General features: G+C 40.4%; 1 pseudogene across 1 annotated transcript in view; it reads left to right on the forward strand.

The window, feature by feature from the left end:
* LOC126958583 (immunoglobulin heavy variable 4-28-like) overlaps positions 1 to 18,830 on the forward strand; it is a 220,212-nt pseudogene that overhangs the window by 130,158 nt on the left and 71,224 nt on the right. The gene's annotated exons all lie outside the window — the stretch shown is intronic.

An 18,830-nucleotide genomic window follows, 5' to 3' on the forward strand; every position in this document is an offset into this window, starting at 1 on the left:
CCACAGCTTTGTTAGGTGCTGGGAGCTGAATTATTTTGGATCCTGCATCCTTACAGCACAGCTCATCCTTTTGTTTTTGAACACTTCCCTGTTTCCTGGTGTTACAATAGACTCTAAGCTTGTTTTCTATGTTACCTTTTTTTGCACATAGAATCAGCCATTTTTCCAAAGATTGCTTGTTTCTAATTTTAAAGAATAGTATTAAAATAAAATATTGTGATACCGGGTATGTTAGTGTGGTATAAGTACTTCTAGGACCTCTCAACCAATTGGCCTAGTAAATGTGCATGTTTATATGAACCTGTGTTTATGGACACATCGAAATTATTTAGTATCTAATCTTTTGTAACTTTATTACATTAGAAATGAGAACACAATGGTCTCTCCACCTAACTGTGCTGCCACACGGACCTTCCTAACCTTCCTTTTTTGACTGTCCATAACCACCCACTGCAAAGTGAGGAATCCCATCCCACCATCTGCCTTTTTATTAATTAGCTGCACAATTTCAGGGCACATGCACAGCAGCATCAGAAATGTAAAGCTGTACCCTTGTAGGAAACAGGTTTATCTACTAGATAGAGTGCTTATATGTGATTTCTTTACAATTTAAGCTTATAGAACCTACTTATTTTTCAAAGTTACTTACGTCAGCAACTTCATTTTCCACTTTCTTAGGTCAAGTCATTTCAATTACACAGTATAGTTTCATTTCTTTAAATTATGTAAAAGCCAAAACTATAGTCAAGTAAACAGACAGGATATTCCAGAAATTTAGAGAGTTGGTATAAAATAAGTAACACAGGCACTGTTTAAGAAGAGTTAAGACTATTCTGGTGATATGCAATGGTTGAGACATGACACAAATAATTTGTCCAAGCTCATATTTTTGTTATGGAAAATATAAACCTAAATATATACAATTAAAATACATTTAGCAGTTCATTAACTTCGGGATTAAATACACACTGTATAAAATTACCTTAATAATGTATTTGGGAGTGTTATGAGATGTTATGAGATGCAACAAAGAATAGAGTAACTTTCCTCATTTGCATATATGATGCTTCCATTCACTAAAGACCTTTAATTAAAAAATATCAACTTTCTATGTGACCCAGGTTTTTTCTTCCTGACAAGCAAACAACCGAGAGCATTATTTTCTTTTCTTGTTTGAGAAAGAATTTCCCCAAACTTCAGCTCAGTTCAGGCATACACTGTCTCTGAAAGGAGATGGGTACATACACCTGTCAACATGTGGACTCTTCTGTCAGACAAACACACCTTTACTCATGAGGATTCTTCCCTCAGACAAACACACATGTCCCCACATGGACTCTTTCCTAAGACCACCACATATGTCCTTATATTTACTCTTTCCTCAGGAAACAGATATTTCCTCATGTGGACTCTTGTCTCAGACAAGCAAACATGTCTCCATGTGAACTCTTTACTTAGATAAATACGCATATTTCCACATTGACTCTTTTGTGACAAAATAATCTCAAGATAATGATAATTATTAACCCCAGCCCAGACAAAGTATAGATCTTCATTTTCTTCATTGTAACTAAGCTTTGCCTCATTGTCAGGAACAGTGGTTGGCAGCTCTAAATGCACTGATTACAGACAGATGTCCATTTCCTCTGGGAATGTTTTTCTTATGTTCTTACTGGACTTATTTGTCGATAATGTTTGCTGCTATGAAGATACCTGAACAGTATCCAATTTATAGAATAAAAAAGAGTAAGGAGTAGATTAACCCTGTGCATCCAGACCCAGGAATCCTTTGACCCTTCCCTCCCTGAAATGCAGACACAGAGGATGGATGAGCAATGCTGAGCAGTGCACCCATGACCACAAAAAGAAAGACATGGAAATGTGTCCCTTCCCCTCCTCGTGAAAGGCAACTCACCCCCTCCTCCTTCAGGCCCTGGTGAGGAACCACTCCATGTCTGTGCCCTTCCTCAGTGTCCGCACCATGGGGTCTGCACTGATCTGGGCTTCTCTCTCATCACCTTCAATCTTAGTGTCCCTTATAAATCAGGTCCAGCTGTGGCTGCTCCACACAGGGCTGCTCTGTCTGTTCTCTCTGTGTTTGCAGAAGACCTGTGTGAAGCTCACTGGTGGAGTCTCAGGGGAAAAATTGTACAGCCCAGCGGTTCTCTGAGCCTCTCCTGCACAGCCTCTGGATTCACCTTCACTGACTGCAGCATCAGCTTGGTCCAGCAGGCTCCAGGATCAGGATTGGTGTGGGCGGCAACAGGGAGAAATTCAAGAGGAAGTTCTCAGTGGTGCCCTCCATGAATACAAAGAAAGTTCATAGTCCCTAGGACACCCTTAGGTGCATGGTTTCACTGACATCTTTACTCCGTTTATCACGTTTGTTCTGTAAATCACAACAAATGGTGCATTCTTCATCTATTATACGTTTGTTAAGTCTTTTTTGTGTCTTTTAAAAAAACTGGTCACTTCGTTCTATGTAATATCCCTGTTAAGTCCTAAAAGTGTTTTTTTGATGTTGACTTTGTCTGCAATTTACACAGCTACTATAGCTTTCTTTTGGTTCATGTTTTCATAATCCATGTTTTCCCATCTCTATCTTTTCTATTTGTGAATATGTAGGATAACTTTCTTGTACAAAGCTAACAGTTGGGTCTTGTTTTTTTTTAAATCAGCTATAACAAATTCTATTTTAAAGGTAATATTAATTTTTCTGTTATTTTTTGTTTAAATTAGCATTTTATAATGATGTTTATTTCTCTATTAACAGATTATTTAATTCATGTTTTATAAATATGGTATTGGTTACCATAAGGTTTACAGTAAGAATTGTAAATAATTGGATTCTAATGCAGACACTGAGATGGCCTTGATGTGAAATACAGAGATAGTGTAACTGTGTGCTTTGAATTCCTCCTTCTCACAACACTTTCTTGTTTATCCTCAGTTGGCACTTACATATAAAATATAACATATATTTTTATCGCTTTATATGGTTATATGTTATAGCAATTACAAAGATAATAACTGCACTTCCTCTTGATTTTTCCTTTTTTTACAATCTTAATTTCTTTGTATAGATCTATGTTTTGAGTGCATAGCACATGGCTACTCGCAGAGAAACTTTGCTAACATGTGCCCTGAAACATAAATCTGCTGACAAATTGCCTCAGGATTTTTTTTAATAACATAGTTTTATTTGCTTTCACATTTATATAAAAATGAAACGCATGTATAATTTCAGTTTGCATTTCACTTGTAATTTATTTTCTTGCATTTAATTTTTTCTTGTAGGAGATGATCACATATTACATTCTGCTGGGCCTTTATTAACCACGTTTCTGTGAGTCTACTCAGGGCTGAATTTCAAGTGTATGGTTGCAATGGCTATCACAGTTGAAGTCAACTTCTCCTGTTCACAAGAGCTTCAAGTTCCTCCAGCGATACCTGATTTTGTGTCCCTGTTTGGCTTTGGGTTTTCACATTTCATTCCCCCCAGAGAGCCTCTTTCAGCTGTGGCAGGTGCATCCTGAAGGGTTTATTTTTTGTAGTTATTCATGGTTTTTGTTAATGAGGTCAGAGTAGGATTAATTTCTCAATTTTTACATTATAATCCTTAGTATCTAATTTCTAAATAAAATTCAGAAACTGAGTCAACATATCAAGTATCCATTATTTAGTGCATTGTTAAACAATTTGAGAAATATTAATGTAGCAAAATACAATGAACCGTTTAAATCAAGGCATGCCTCATTCACATACGAACATGAGGATATTATAAAATAATTGTGGTGAGTGAAGGAAGCTGAAGAATTCACAGTAAATCTCAAGTGATCTTTTTTTTTTTTTTTTTGAGACGGAGTCTTGCTCTGTCACCCAGGCTGGAGTGCAGTGGCGCAATCTCGGCTCACTGCAAGTTCCAACTCCCGGGTTCACGCCATTCTGCTGCCTCAGCCTCCCATGTAGCTGGGACTACAGGCACCCGCCACTGCACCCAGCTAATTTTTTGTATTTTTAGTAGAGACGGGGTTTCACCGTGTTAGCCTTGATGGTCTCGATCTCCTGACCTTGTGATCCGCCCCTCTCGGCCTCCCAAAGTCCTGGGATTCTCAAGTGATTTTATTTGTATGAATTGTAGAAGATGCAACTATTGTAAATTAACATGAAGAAGATCTGAATTTTCTGAGAAAAGGGTGGTAAGAGTAACAAGGTGGTGAAATGAAATTACACAGAAATGAGAGAAAGAAAATAGAGGTTAATTGAATTGCTAACAGCATGATTGAAGTGCTGACTCAATGACTGCACCCATACACCCACATTTCCCAAATGCTGCACTGTCAATTTGTTTTCATTATTAATTGATTTTAATAAAGCAGTAACAAAAAAGAATATATTGGCTGAGAAAAAAACAAGAAAAAGATAAATATTGACACTTGAATAATCACGGACTCCTGACAATACACACATGTGAACACTGATTGTATATTTCAGGTAAACACTAGAAACGGCAAAATTACATAAAGTTGTTAGGACAGGTGGGACATCCTGAAAACCCCTCTAGGCATGTCCCACATCACCCTGGAGCTGTCTCAGGGGAGCCGACTCCTCCAGTGTTTAGAGTCACAGGTACAAATAATAGGGCTAACTCTGTCCAGATGTGTGATATTGGACACATTGCACAGCTGCTCTGTTCTGCATGTAATTATCTTCTCTAAAAATGTGACATTCACACTTGTGTTAAGTATATTCTACAAGTATGTAAAAATTAAATAAGACGATGAATACTAAATGATTATCAAGACACAATCACATAATCTGAAGTTATATTTCCTGAGAGACAGAATTGACTCCAGTGTTTTCCGGGACACTCTCATCCGCTCTGAGCACTGCCCTCTCCTCAGCCGCCCCACCCCAGAGCTTGCTATATAGCAAGAGACATGCAAATAGGTCCCTCCCTCTTCTGATGAAAAGCAGCCCAGCCTTGACCCTGCAGCTCTGGGAGAGGAGCCCAGCCCCAGAATTCCCAGGTATTTCTGTTCGGCGATCAGCACTAAACACAGAACATACCATGGAGTTTGTGCTGAGCTGGGTTTTCCTTGTTGCTCTTTTGAAAGGTAATTGAGAGTGAAGTAGAAATACTGTGTGTGAGGAGACATGAGTGAGAGGAACAGTGGATATGTTTGGCAGTTTCTGACCTTGGTGTCTTTTTGTTTGCAGGTGTCCAGTGTGAGGTGCAGCTGGTGGAGTCTGGGGGCGGCTTGGCAAAGCCTGGGGGGTCCCTGAGACTCTCCTGCGCAGCCTCCGGATTCACCTTCAGTGACTACTACATGGACTGGGTCCGCCAGGCTCCAGGGAAGGGGCTGGAGTGGGTCTCACGTATTAGTAATGGTGGTGGTAGCACATGGTACGCAGACTCCGTGAAGGGCAGATTCACCATCTCCAGCGAGAACGCCAAGAACACACTGTATTTTCAAATGAACAGCCTGAGAGCTGAGGACACGGCTGTCTATTACTGTGCGAGAGACACAGTGAGGGGAGGTCAGTGTGAGCCCAGACACAAACCTCCCGGCAGGAACGCTGGGGAAATCAGCGGCAGGGGGCGCTCGGGACCCACTGATCAGAGTCAACCCGGAAGCCGGTGCACACGGAGGCTGATTTCCTGTCAGGATGTGGGACGTCATCTTTCTACAGTTCCTGTAGTGAACCTCTCTGAGTTCAGAATTCTCTGATTACCAATGTCATCTCTAAATATTTTTTAAACGACTATTTATTATGATAACCTATTTTCATATGCACAAAATGCAGATTGTTGCTTACAGAGATGAAAAGTCCTCACCAGGATCAGAGTCCTGAGGAAGCTCAGCGGTGCCTGGTGAGTTTTCTCCAATCAGACCCAGGACAGAAACCTCAGGGAGATTCCTGGACTAGAACAGTCTTTGGGATTCTGATCGCAGTCAATAGAGAGGCTGGGCCAGGGTCAGTGTCATGTAGAAGCTCACAGGTTTCTCCTCTGACCCTTCTCCTGACACTAAAGCCAGTCAGTATCAGACTGACCTAGTGCTGCTTTTGCTCACAGACTTCGTTCTTTCTTTGTAGTGTTTGTTCTTCCTTTTAAATTTTATTTTCCTGCTTTCTGAAAAAGAAAAAGATGGTCTCCATGGTCTCCATTCCAGGGCTCAAGGCATTTTCTTGGAGCTCAGGTGAGGCTCAGGCTGTGGCTCCTGCAGCCACGTGGGTGAGGCTGATGGAACTTCCTTCTCTCCCCATTTTCTCAGGACCCTCCACTGTGTTGTGTGTAGACTCATCTAGGAATGCAATTGGCCATTAGCGGTGACTGGGATACGCTTATGTGATCAAAATGGGATGTGGATGTGGGATTAACCCTGTCCTATGCAAACTGTCAGAGTCATCCTGCTTCAGAAGTAGTGTTAGAAAGTTTGTGAAATGCATCAGAATCAAAATGGAGCCACTTGTGTTAAAACCCTAATGAATGAATTTGGGGAAGGCCATGAAGGAGGGTTCTAACACACATATGCCTGATAACAAGAACTACCATCAACAGACTCTGCACAACCACAACTTTGCACAGAGGCCACTACAACCTTAAAAGAATTGTTTCTCCAAGAATAACTGCCCCGCAACTGCCTGTTCAACATTACACTGATGTCAACCCTATTATTGATCCTTCTAGCCCAGGATAATTGTCTAAAACAGCTGATGTAACCCTCCTCATTTTTTTTTTTTTTTTTTTTTTTTGAGATGGATTCTCATTCTGTCGCCCAGGCTGGAGTGTAGTGGCCAGATCTCAGCTCACTGCAAGCTCCGCCTCCCGGGTTTACGCCATTCTCCTGCCTCAGCCTCCCGAGTAGCTGGGACTACAGGCGCCCGCCACCTCGCCCGGCTAGTTTTTTTTTTGTTTTTGTTTTTGTTTTTTGTATTTTTTAGTAGAGAAGGGGTTTCACCATGTTAGCCAGGATGGTCTCGATCTCCTCACCTCGTGATCCGCCCGTCTCGGCCTCCCAAAGTGCTGGGTTTATAGGCTTGAGCCACCACGCCCGGCCATTCCTTAATTCTTTATCTTCCTTTACTCATCTGAATGCACTCATACATATTTCAATTGCAATACATATCCCAGAATAAATATTATTATATTTTAGAGTCTCTTTCTTTCTGTTATTCAGGGCTGACAAGCTACAGATGGACACGCCACTTTTCTGTGAGACGTAGAGGATGACAGTTTTGATGATGGCTGGGAATATCCGGTGTACCTAAGATCATCCACCAATAAGTGTAGGTTGAGGTCCCAGAGAGAGGCAAGGCTGCTCAGTCACCATGGAATTTCACTTTCTCCAGTTCTGCTCTGATGGAATCAGGGCCACCCGTTTTACTTGTCCTAAGTAAATTCATAGCACCACATTTATTGGTGTTGGAGTGAGTATCTACAAAGTCTACTCTAACCAAGTGTACCATGGAACTTACCATTACCCAGAGGGAAGAATCTTTAACATGAGAACTATGTTCTTAATTTTTTTTAAGGTGAAAAACTGATCACTATCCAATCAGGCAAATATTATTTTGCTAATGAGTTGCAGATGTTGCATGTGTATTTTGGATATCAACCCTTTTTCAGATGCGTGGCTTGCAATTATATTTTCCCATCATGCTGTAGGTTGGAATTTTTTCCATGCTTTGCAGAATCTTTTTGTTTTGATGTAGCTCCACCTGTTTAATTCTGCTTTTGTTTCATGTGTCTTTAATGTGAAAACAGGAAATCATTGTTAATATTATTTTCTGGGTCGGGGAAATTTTACAATTGCAGGCCAGATGTTTAAATATTTAGCCTTTCAGAGTGATTTTTGTGTATATTCTAATCTAAAATTCTTAATTCTTTGCATGTGTAGATCCAGCTTTTCTAACACACTCTTAGGGAAAGACTTGGTTTGTCCATTGTATATTGTCGGTTCTCATACTGAAAATCAGTTTGCCATTGATATATCAGTTTATTTCTGAGCGCTTTCTACATATTTATGCCAATGCCATCCTGTTTTTATTATTCTATTTTCGTTATTGCTTTTGAAATCTGGAAGTAAGATGTCATCACGTTTATTTTGCCTTTTTACAAAGGTTTATTTTTACAAAGGTTTATTTTTACCTTTGTAAAAAAAAAAGGTTTATTTTTACAAAGGTTTATTTTAACCTTTCACTCTTCTGTATGATAAAAATATGGCTTTACATGTGACTTTTATTATATACAGGTTATATCCTTGTTTTCCTACTTTTTAGAGGTTTTATTATGAAATCTTGAATGTTTTAAATGTTATTTTCTGTGTCTGGTGAGAAGGTGATTCTTTTCCTTTATCCTCTTAATTTAGCGCATCAAATTTATTGATTTGAAGATGTTGAATGATCAACGCATCTCAAGAATAACTTTGAGCTTATCATACTGCAGAATCCTTTTAAAGTCTTGTAGAACTTAGTTGACTATGATTTTGGAGTACTTTATTTATATATACTAAGCATTGTCAGAAGTTTGATTCTCTTCTTTTGCCTTTGTCTATTACGGGTAATACACTGATTGGAGACTCTTAGAAAGAGTTTAGAAGGTGGGCACCTCACGAATTTTTTTTAAAAGTTAGAGAATCATTGGAGTTACTTTTTTAAATGCTGAGAGTCATTTTTATCTAATATATAACCCATCATGAAGAATATTTATATGTGCTTGGGAAGCATGCGTATCACGCTGCTGTTGGTTGGAATGTCCCGTAGATGTCTATTAGGGCAGTTTGTTCAACAGTGCTTAAGTCCACGGGCTTCCTAAGAATGTTTCTCTGGATGTTCTATACATTATTGAGGGTGACGTGTTGAAGTCTCCTCAGTTTTTTATTGTTTTCTATTTCTCCTCTTATATGTCTTAGAGTTTCATAAGTGTAGTTATATTTCTATTTTTTCAAGTATGTAAAAGAGAAATAAAATAATAATTGTTAGTAATTTTAATGAGAAAATCACATAACAAGAAATTATGTTTTCCAAACGCTGCCATCAACATTAAACTCCCCCAGGATTCTCACATCAGCCCTGGGCTCTGCTCTCTCCTCAGGCGTCCCACCTCAGCATTTACTACAGAGGAGGGGAAGTGAAAATAGGGCCCTCCCTCTCCTGATGAAAACCAGTAGAGCCCTGACCCTGCAGCTCTGGGAGAAGAGCCCCAGTCCAGCATTACCTGGAGTTTCGATTTGATGATCAGCTCTGAACACACGTGGCTCACCATAGAGTTACGGCTGAGCTGGGTTTTCTTGTTCCTATTTTAAAAGGCAAAACATGGAGACCTAGAGATATTGAGTGTGAGTGCATGTAAGTGAAAAAATAGTGATTGTAGGTGGCAGTTTCTGACCAAAATGTCCCTATGTTTGTAGGTATCGAGTGTGAGGTGCAGGTGGTGGAGGCTGTGGGAGAGGCAAGTGGCAGAAAAGTGCACAGGAGGCCGAGTGAGGCTGTAGACACTGTCAGCCCACTATGCCAATCTCACAACGAGTGCTGGAGAAGGGTGGGATTCTGATGGAGCTTCCCAACAACCGTGTGGTCTAAGCTAATTCCATCAAGGCCATTGGTTCCCCCCGGAGTGTAGTTTCCCATCAGGAATCCCCCATGTGCCCAGCAACAGCCACACCTTCGCATCTTCACTGAGCACAGTCACTGTTTGGGAGGAGCTCCAGGATGTGTCTCTTTGTCAAAACCCGGGTGATAGATGTCAGAGAGCTCTGCTGGGTTCCTGGTCCAGGTGCTCCCTGATGTTGGAGGTATAGGAGGTGTGTTATCAGGATGGAAATACCGTTTATGGATATGTACATAAGAAAACACGATTTTCCTTGGTTCTCTTAGATGACATGGAGAAGCAAGCGTGCAGCCTGCAAACAATTGTAATTTCCTACTTTACGCCAAGTTCATAATTTCTTGTAAACTTTGGTTTCTGTCCAAGTACAGAGATATTGATTAGAGTGAGTTTGCTTCTTTCCACACACTCACCTTCACCTCCCCCAGATAAAGAACAACCTGTCCACTCTGCGTCTGAGGGAGGAGCTGTTCCTGTACAACTAAGGGCCTGCAGAGACCCCCGTGTGCAGCTTTGCAGAGTCAGATCTTTCCTCATGTGAGGTGACCTCCACTGCTGATGATTGCTGCTCAGGTCTAATTGTGGATTCAGGATTATGACATACTTTAGGCTATCACAGGACAATCTGATTCTGAACATCACCATTATCATAGATAGAGGTAATAATCCAATGCCCATTCTTCTATCAGCACTTGGTCTTTCTTATTTGGTTGAAAGTTTGAAGAAAAAATGTGACCATATATTTGTCTAATTCTAACTTCTGAATCTACTATTTGCTCTCGGGGACACACAAGTTGCAACACAGTGAGTTCCTCCTTCTCATCCACACAGGGAGCTCCTCCTTCTCATCCACACAGGGAGCCCCTCATTCTCATCCACACACTGAGCTCCTCATTCTCATCCACACACTGAGCTCCTCATTCTCATCCACACACTGAGCTCCTCCTTCTCATCCACACGGGGAGCTCCTCATTCTCATCCACACAGGGAGTTCTTCATTCTCATCAAAAAGTGAATGTTTGTGAATTTCAACGTGTTGCTCAGAACCTGTGCATGCCGACAGCTATGATTCCCGGCGCACTCCCGGCCTGGTGAAGCCCTCACAGACCCTCTCCCTCACCTGTGCCGTCTCTGTTTCTCCATCACAACCAGTGCTTCCTGCTGTAGCTGGATCATCAGCCCCCCAGGGAAGGGACTGGAGTGAATCAGGTGCACAGGTCATGAGGGAGTGCACAATCCAACCCACTCCTCAGGAGTCCAGTCACCATCTGCAGATCCACATCCAAAAAACAGTTTTTCCGATAGCTGAGCTAACTGAGCAACCAGTACACAACCATGAGTTTTTATACAAAAGACACAGTGAGGGGAAGACATTGTGAGTCCAGACACAAACCTCCCTGCAGGGTCCTGAGGGACAGCAGGAGGCGCTCAAGACACCAGGGGGTGCGAAGGACACACATCAAGGCAGGTGAAAGAGGGAAAAGGGGCTGGAGATGGGGTTTGGCATCACCATCATATTTCACCACTGGACACCCGCCACTGTGTTTACTCTCATGTACATGATTCTTTGTATTATTAAAAAATGGCATTTATATAAATGTATAACCATATGTAGGTGCATCAAGTCGTACTCTCCATCTTATATGCACCTTTTCCATTAAGACTCTGAGTCCCCGTATTTATTTGAACTCCTCATAAATTATGGTCAATTATGTAGGATCTGTTTCTCTTCTTTCTCCCTTTTTCCCTCCTTCTCTCTCACTCACAAACTCATGCACACACACAGAATTCTATAACTTCAATTACCTGATGTGTTGAAGACAATTGATAAAAGTGCAGGTTTTCCAGTTTAGCTGCTGTTCATATTGCTGTAAGAATAAGAACGTTGTGTTTCTCAGCTGTGCACTTCTCTAAAATGAGTAGCAGCTTTTTAAATAATACCCAGATACTGAAAGCAATCAAAATGTCAATCAGCAGTTTAATCAATCAAAAAATTGTGGTAAATTCATTCACTGGAAAAACACCCACTGTTACAATCAGGTACTGCTGGGTACACTCAACAGCGAGGGTGAAGGCACAAGTACATATGATGAGTGAAAAAGGACAAACACAAGTCCATATATACTATTCCACTTTTATAAATTCTATAAAGTGAATACTAATCTAATGTTACATGAAGAAAACCAGCAGTTGACTCTGGACGTGGTATGAGAAGGGAAGGTGGAGGAAGCAGAAGTTATAGGAAAACAGGAAGAAATTTTGAGGGTGGTTGATTTTTTTTTCTATATTGAGAAACGTAATGGTTATGTCACTATTTGTCAAACCGTACACGATACAGGATGGCTACTATTTGCTAATGTCACCTCATTAAAATATTACAAATTTAAACACATATAATTTGGTAGAAAATGAATTAGACAGAGATGAATAAAACATAAGAGAAATAGAAAGGAAAATCACAGAACAATGGCATAAGGACTTCACTCACCAAACTGAAGAAATTTTAAATTTCTCAACACAGAATTAAAGATTTAATTAAAAAAAAAATATATATATATATATATATATATGAAATCAAAGAACCCGGAATATACATGTGAATCAACCCTATGCCTACCTATATTTTTAAGGAAATGCTAGAATACAGTGATTTCATGATTTCGTTACATAACAGGTTAATCAACCACTCCAGGCATGTCCAGTTCTGTCCTGGGGTTGGTTCAGGGAACAGGGGCATCCTGTGGTGAGGAATCATGGCACCAAGCTCAGAGCATCAGTCCTAGTTCAAACAATGCAAAGACCAAGAGATCTCAACTAAAATGCCGTGTGGATGTCACATCTGTGGGTGCTGCACACTCCCGCTTATGAATATGGAAAGGTTAATGACTTCAGGAGTTGTCTGCGGAGATTAGTGCTCATCTGTTAGGAATGTCCAAAATGGCTCAATAGAGCAAGAAAGGAGACTGACTCAGGGTTTCTATAGTGGTTTGGTGGTGGAGGCGGCGTGAGGGTTCTCACTCAGGAAAGGAGTCTGTGGTGCTTGAACCTCCAATGGCGTCAAATGGGGGAGTTCCTGTGATTCCTAACTAGATTATTCACCTCATGGGAAAGAAAGGAGAAGATGGAGGAAGCGGCCTTAAGTTATCAGCAGTCAGACTCAAAACAATAGTCTGATGACTTATTCTATACAACAACTATAAAAATCATGAATAAAGAAAGACCAGTGTCTAATATGGGTGGACAACAACAGGTCTACAAAAAATGAGAAGACTGCTTATAAGAATAAGCAATTAATAATGAAACGGATGAGGAAAATCAGGAGAAAGAGGTAGGTGAAAGGTACAGGCAGGGGATTACACAGGGGTCCTGTCCCAATGTCTTGTGTGGAGACTTTTCACTATCTAAAATCATCCACTTATTCTGAATGTCTTAGGTGAGCTCTCTGCTCCAAAACATCAGAAGCACCAGAGGATTCCTGAGAATATTTAGTTTAGTATCTTCTATTTGAAGTGCCTTACAATTGTGTAAAATTCTTAGTTAATATTATTACAATTAGAGATAGGCTCTCTTGCACAGGTTGGAGCGCAATGGCACAATCATAGGTCAATGTAACCTTGAACTCCTGGCTCACAAAATCCTTCTGTCTCAGCTTCCTGAGTAGCAAGGACTAGAGGGGTACACCACCACACCCAGCTGATTTTAAAAATTATTTCATAGAAATGGGGTCTCTCTATGTTGTCAGGCTGGTCTTGATCTCCTGGTCTCATGTGATTCCCCTGATTTTGCTTCTCAAAGTGGTGGAATTATAGGCATGAGCCACCATATCTGGTCTGACCTGAGTCTTTAGTTGCAAAATATCACACAAGAATTGATTCCCTGAATTTTTTTCTGCAGTGTTTTTGTCAATAGTGCCTGATAAGATTTATTCCAATATGTTTCAACAGCAGAATTCCTTCCTGATGTTTCTTCTAGCATATATAATGCCATGATTGAAGATTATAAAACACTGGTAAAAGATGACATAAAAAGGCAACCTTAAACTTTTGGTAATTGGAGTGAGTATAATACAAAAATTACTTTCAATATTGTGTAACACATACATGGAATAGGACAGAGGTGAACCATGAGGGTAATATTTTTCAATGTATGAATCCTACAGATTCCCAGTCATAGGATAGTAACTGATGTGTCCTGAGGGAGGGACCATGGTGCCATAGTGCTATTGGGATAACTCTTGGCCAAGAAAGTCTCCATATTTTATTAGAAGTTTTATGTTTTATATTTAAAGATGCCATTTTTCAACATATCCATTTTGCTAGTCTAGATAAAATAGATGTGAACACACTCTTAGTATCCAGCCAGGTCTCCTGTCTACATTATTAACCACATAGTAACTGACATCACTTGGGGCTCGTTCTAGTTATCCAATTACTTACTGATTTATCTCAATGCCTCTGGATTATTATGTGTGGCTATTTTAGTAGAGAGTGAAGAAAGACAACCTAGGCTGACCAAACAATGAGGAAAATCACAACCTGATGAAACAGGAGGCCTGGAAGTGAGTGGCTCCAGGACTGAATAATTTGACAGCTCATCTTCCCAGGCAGTTTCTTTTCTCAGTTTTCCACACTGATGCATCCACAAAGTCAGCTTCACCCCCAGGGGACTCCCATCATGCAGTGACATGGTGACAACATTCCCAAGGGTCACACACATATATTATATATTGGTGGGAAAATGGGCAGAGACATTTCTGCAATTCTCCTCTGCAGGACCAGGAACACCTCAACAGACCATCTCCCCTGCCCCCATGACTAGAACTGCACCACGTGCCCACATGGACCCTCATCCCTGATAGGGAAAATAAGACGCCATTGATGAGGCCAACCATTTTATAATAAGAATTACTAAAGACTGATATAAAGGTTTCAAAAATGAATTGAAGTCTGTCCTACTATGTCCACCAGAGACTACAGATCCTCCAATGATACCTTCTTTGTCTTTTCTGCCTGACTTTGTCTCTTCACCTTGTTCCATCCTCCAGAGAATCTCCTTCAGCTCCCTCAGGTGCACTCAAGTGTTTTATTTACTGACAATTTCTAAATTAGACTAAAGGGTCCATATTCCTAGAACCATATTCCTTGGTCCATATTCCTAGGAAGGCATTGTGACCTGGAGTCTGGGCGTGAACTTCTAAGTGTTTCTGACCCTCCTCCAGATGAGATGCTGGTCTGTGTGTTCGTACTCCTTCCCCTGGAGTAGAGTCCTCCTGTTTTCCCCAGGTGTAACCTCCTACAGCTCCAGTGTTCTCCATCGGTGTCATCACCTTCCAGACATGCTGCCCTGCCCTGCAGACTAAGGCTGTGATTCCATAAGAAAAAGAGGGGAGCTGCTTCTCAATAGACCTTTGGTGGGGACGTCTGTTCCCATCTCAATTCCTGAGGGGTTGAACTAGTGCCCCTAGGATTCTTGTTTCAGTGGCTTGCCTTTGCAGAATAAATTCTTAGTTCTGTAGTGGAAATAAGGGAGTTGGGTCTGAATACATTTTAGAATTGCGGCTCTTCTTTTCTCCCAAACAGACATTTCGAGAAAGGAAGATTTTTGTGACTGTTCCCTTTCTTGTTGAAAGGATTTCAAGAGGATAGGTTAGCTTTTCAGTATGTGGTCCCTTAAAATTTTACACTACAAAACACTTGCCACACTATATTTCAAACCATCCAACATATATTTGTATTTTTTCTTGGAATAGCCTATATTCCAGACTCTGCCTTAGATAATTTCATACTCTAGATTTATTACTTTCTACAAGAACTTGCTTCTTGCTAAATTTCAGATTTATTGTATGTTTTGAAACTTATCAGAATATTACTTCTGTTTAATACTTATCAGTAGTATTAAAGAACATTTGCAAAATTTCATCTTCCATGTTTTTCTGTTATTGTTGATACAATTTTTTAAAAAATATGAAAAATATATTCATTTTGTAAGTACGTTTCCAAGCTTAACAGCAGATTTTTAAGACCCAGAATAATAAAAAATTCAAATGTTGTTCAGTTGCTTAATAAAAAACAAATTATGATAAATTTTGTTTGCTAGAATACTACCCAGCATTTGTAATAAGTGCCTGAAATACACAACTACAAGGCAAAATATCTAATTATTTATGCAAGCTAAAATAAGCCAAACAAATAAGAATATATACTATGTTAGTTCATTTTTATAAATTATGATAAATTAAAATGAATCTGCAGCAATATAAAGATCAGTAGTTGCCAGGGAAATGGTAGAAGAAAAAAGAAAGGGAAAGGAGTAAGAATATAGAAGAAAACAAGGAAATGCTGAGAATTCTCTTGTCCACCTTGATAATGATAAAGGTTACATCACGTTTATCAACTGTAGACTTTAAATATGTGAAAGTTTATTATCTCCAAATGGAAACATAAAATTTATTACAAGCAACAAATGGAAACTTAGATAAAGAAGGAGTGACAGAAATATAGAAAAAAATGTATATTAAATTTCAGAAATACTTAAGAATTTCTCTACCTGAACTGTAGTTCTCACCATATTTTAGGTAAACGCTAGAATGCAGCAAAATCACACATGTTTCCAATACAGGAAATGGGTTCCACAAACCACACTAGGCACGTCCACCTCTGTCCTGGAGCTGGTTCAGGGAGTAATTGGGGCCAGTGATGAGGAGCACAGGCTTAGGTATCGGGGCTTACTCATCCCAGACATGAGCTCTTAGACACATACTTAGCATTTGTACATGGAGAAACCATTGGCTCTGACAAAACATAATTTACACAAGTATGTACAAATAAAATAGGGTGATCATTTCATAGTGTTTATCACAGCATAATTTTATAATGAGACAGCATATTTTCCAAATACCATCATTGTCACCAAACTCCTGCAAGGCACAGTCATCTCATCTGGGGACCGTCTTCTCCTCAGGCGTCCCACCCCAGTGCTTGCCATATAGTAGGAGACATGCAAATACCGTCCTCCCTCTGCTGATGAAAACCAGCCCAGCCCCGACTCTGCAGCTCTGGGAGAGGAGCCCCAGCCTGGGATTCCCAGGAGTTTCCACTTGGTGACCAGCACTGAACACAGACCACCAACCATGGAGTTCGGGCCGAGCTGGGTTTTCCTTGTTGCTATTTTCAAAGGTAATTCATGGTGAACTAGAGACACTGAGTGTGAGGGGACATGAGTGAGAGAAACAGTGGCTATAGGTGGCAGTTTCTAACCAGGGTGTCTCTGTGTTCGCAGGTGTCCAGTGTGAGGTGCAGCTGGTGGAGTCTGGGGGAGGCTTGGTCCAGCCTGGCGGGTCCCTGAGACTCTCCTGTGCAGCCTCTGGATTCACCTTCAGTGACGACTACATGGAGTGGGTCCGCCAGGCTCCAGGAAAGGGGCTGGAGTGGGTTGGACAAATTAATCCTAATGGGGGTACCACATTCCTCATGGATTCCGTGAAGGGCCGATTCACCATCTCCAGAGACAACGCCAAGAACACGCTTTATCTGCAAATTAACAGCCTGAAAATAGAGGACACGGCCGTGTATTACTGTACTAGACACACAATGAGGGGAGGTCAGTGTGAGCCCAGACACAAACCCCCCTGCAGGGGCGCGCGGGGCCACCAGGGGGCGCTCGGGACCCACTGAGGACGGGACAGGTCCCAGGAGCAGGTGCAGGGGGAGGTTTCCTTTCTCATTAGCTGGAGAAGTCAGGTTTGTGTTTGCCGGACTCTGAAGAATTCTAGGCTGTGACATTTTATTACTTGTGTTTATTATGAATTTATTATTGCTAGTATTTAAATTTTAGTAATTTAAAAATTATATATATACACGAATACACTTTAATGAAGTAAACATTCCTAATTATTTGCACGGATTATTCCAGAGTTTTATTAACATTTGTTGACATCAGCAGCTACAAAGCTATAGGGACACAAATTTACAACCATAGAAAGATGTATAGTCCAGGCGCGGTGGCTCACGCGTGTAATCCCAGCACCTTGCAAGCCTGGCGGTGGGGAGGCGGATCACTTGAGGCCAGGAGTTCGAGACCAGCCTGGGCAACATAGTGAAACTCCGTCTCTACTAAAAATGCAAAATTTATCTGGGCGTATTGGCGCGCGCCTTCAATCCCAGCTACTCGGTAGGCTGAAGCAGGAGAATCACTTGAACACGGAAGGCAGAGATTGCAGTGAGTTAAAATGACACCACCGCACTCCAGCCTGGGCGGCAAAGCAAGATTCGATCTCAAAAAGAAAGAAAGAAAGAAAGAAAGAAAGAAAGAAAGAAAGAAAGAAAGAAAGAAAGAAAGAAAGAAAGAAAGAAAGAAAAATGTATAAATACACAGACATATGCATACATGTGTAGGAATTCATAATATACATTACAATAAATTAATTCTAAAAATATGGCCTAAAGAATCAAACTTAATGATGAGCTAAATGTAAATTATTTGTGTATTTCATAATTGATTTTGGTTATTTTTAATTATATCAATTGATTTATATTTGTTCATTTAACTACTGTTAAATGATGGTAATTTCAAATGTGGTTGTCACAATAAATGATAAGAATTTGAGGTGATGAACGATAATTATCTTAATCATTTCTTAATTATCTTAGTTATTCCATATTGTATTCACAAGTCTTAACATTGCTTCTTACCTTGTAAATATGAACAACCATAATTTGTGAATTTAAAATTTTTTATTTTAATTTTAAAAAATTTATCCCAGATCATTATCTTTTTCTTCAGTTCCAGATCTCATTTGATCGTCTCGAAGGACCATCTGCACCCCTGTCTCCTGAAGGCTTCTGGGAGTGGCTGCAGGATGGGCAGAAGCAAAACCCCATGTGAGTCCACACGATCTGGAGCCTCCCTCTCCTTGGGTTAGGCCATCTCCTCAGGACCACAGGCCAGTATTGGAGGTAAAACCTCTAAATGTGTTTTTTCCAGCTACCAAGTCATAGGACAATAACAGAAACATCCTTGGGGCAGAGGACCATAATGCCACAGTGCTAGTAGGAGTACATTTGTCCAAGGGAGTTCCAGGGTTTATTAAAATTATGATAATTTTAATGTAAGAATATAATTCTTCTAAACTTATGTGGAAGATTATGGGAAGTTATAACAATGCCGTGCTTTAGCATCAGCCATGCATCACAGAATCACTTTATAATAGTTCCTTCCA

Source organism: Macaca thibetana, chromosome 7, assembly GCF_024542745.1.
Source record: "Macaca thibetana thibetana isolate TM-01 chromosome 7, ASM2454274v1, whole genome shotgun sequence".
Lineage (NCBI taxonomy): Eukaryota > Metazoa > Chordata > Mammalia > Primates > Cercopithecidae > Macaca > Macaca thibetana.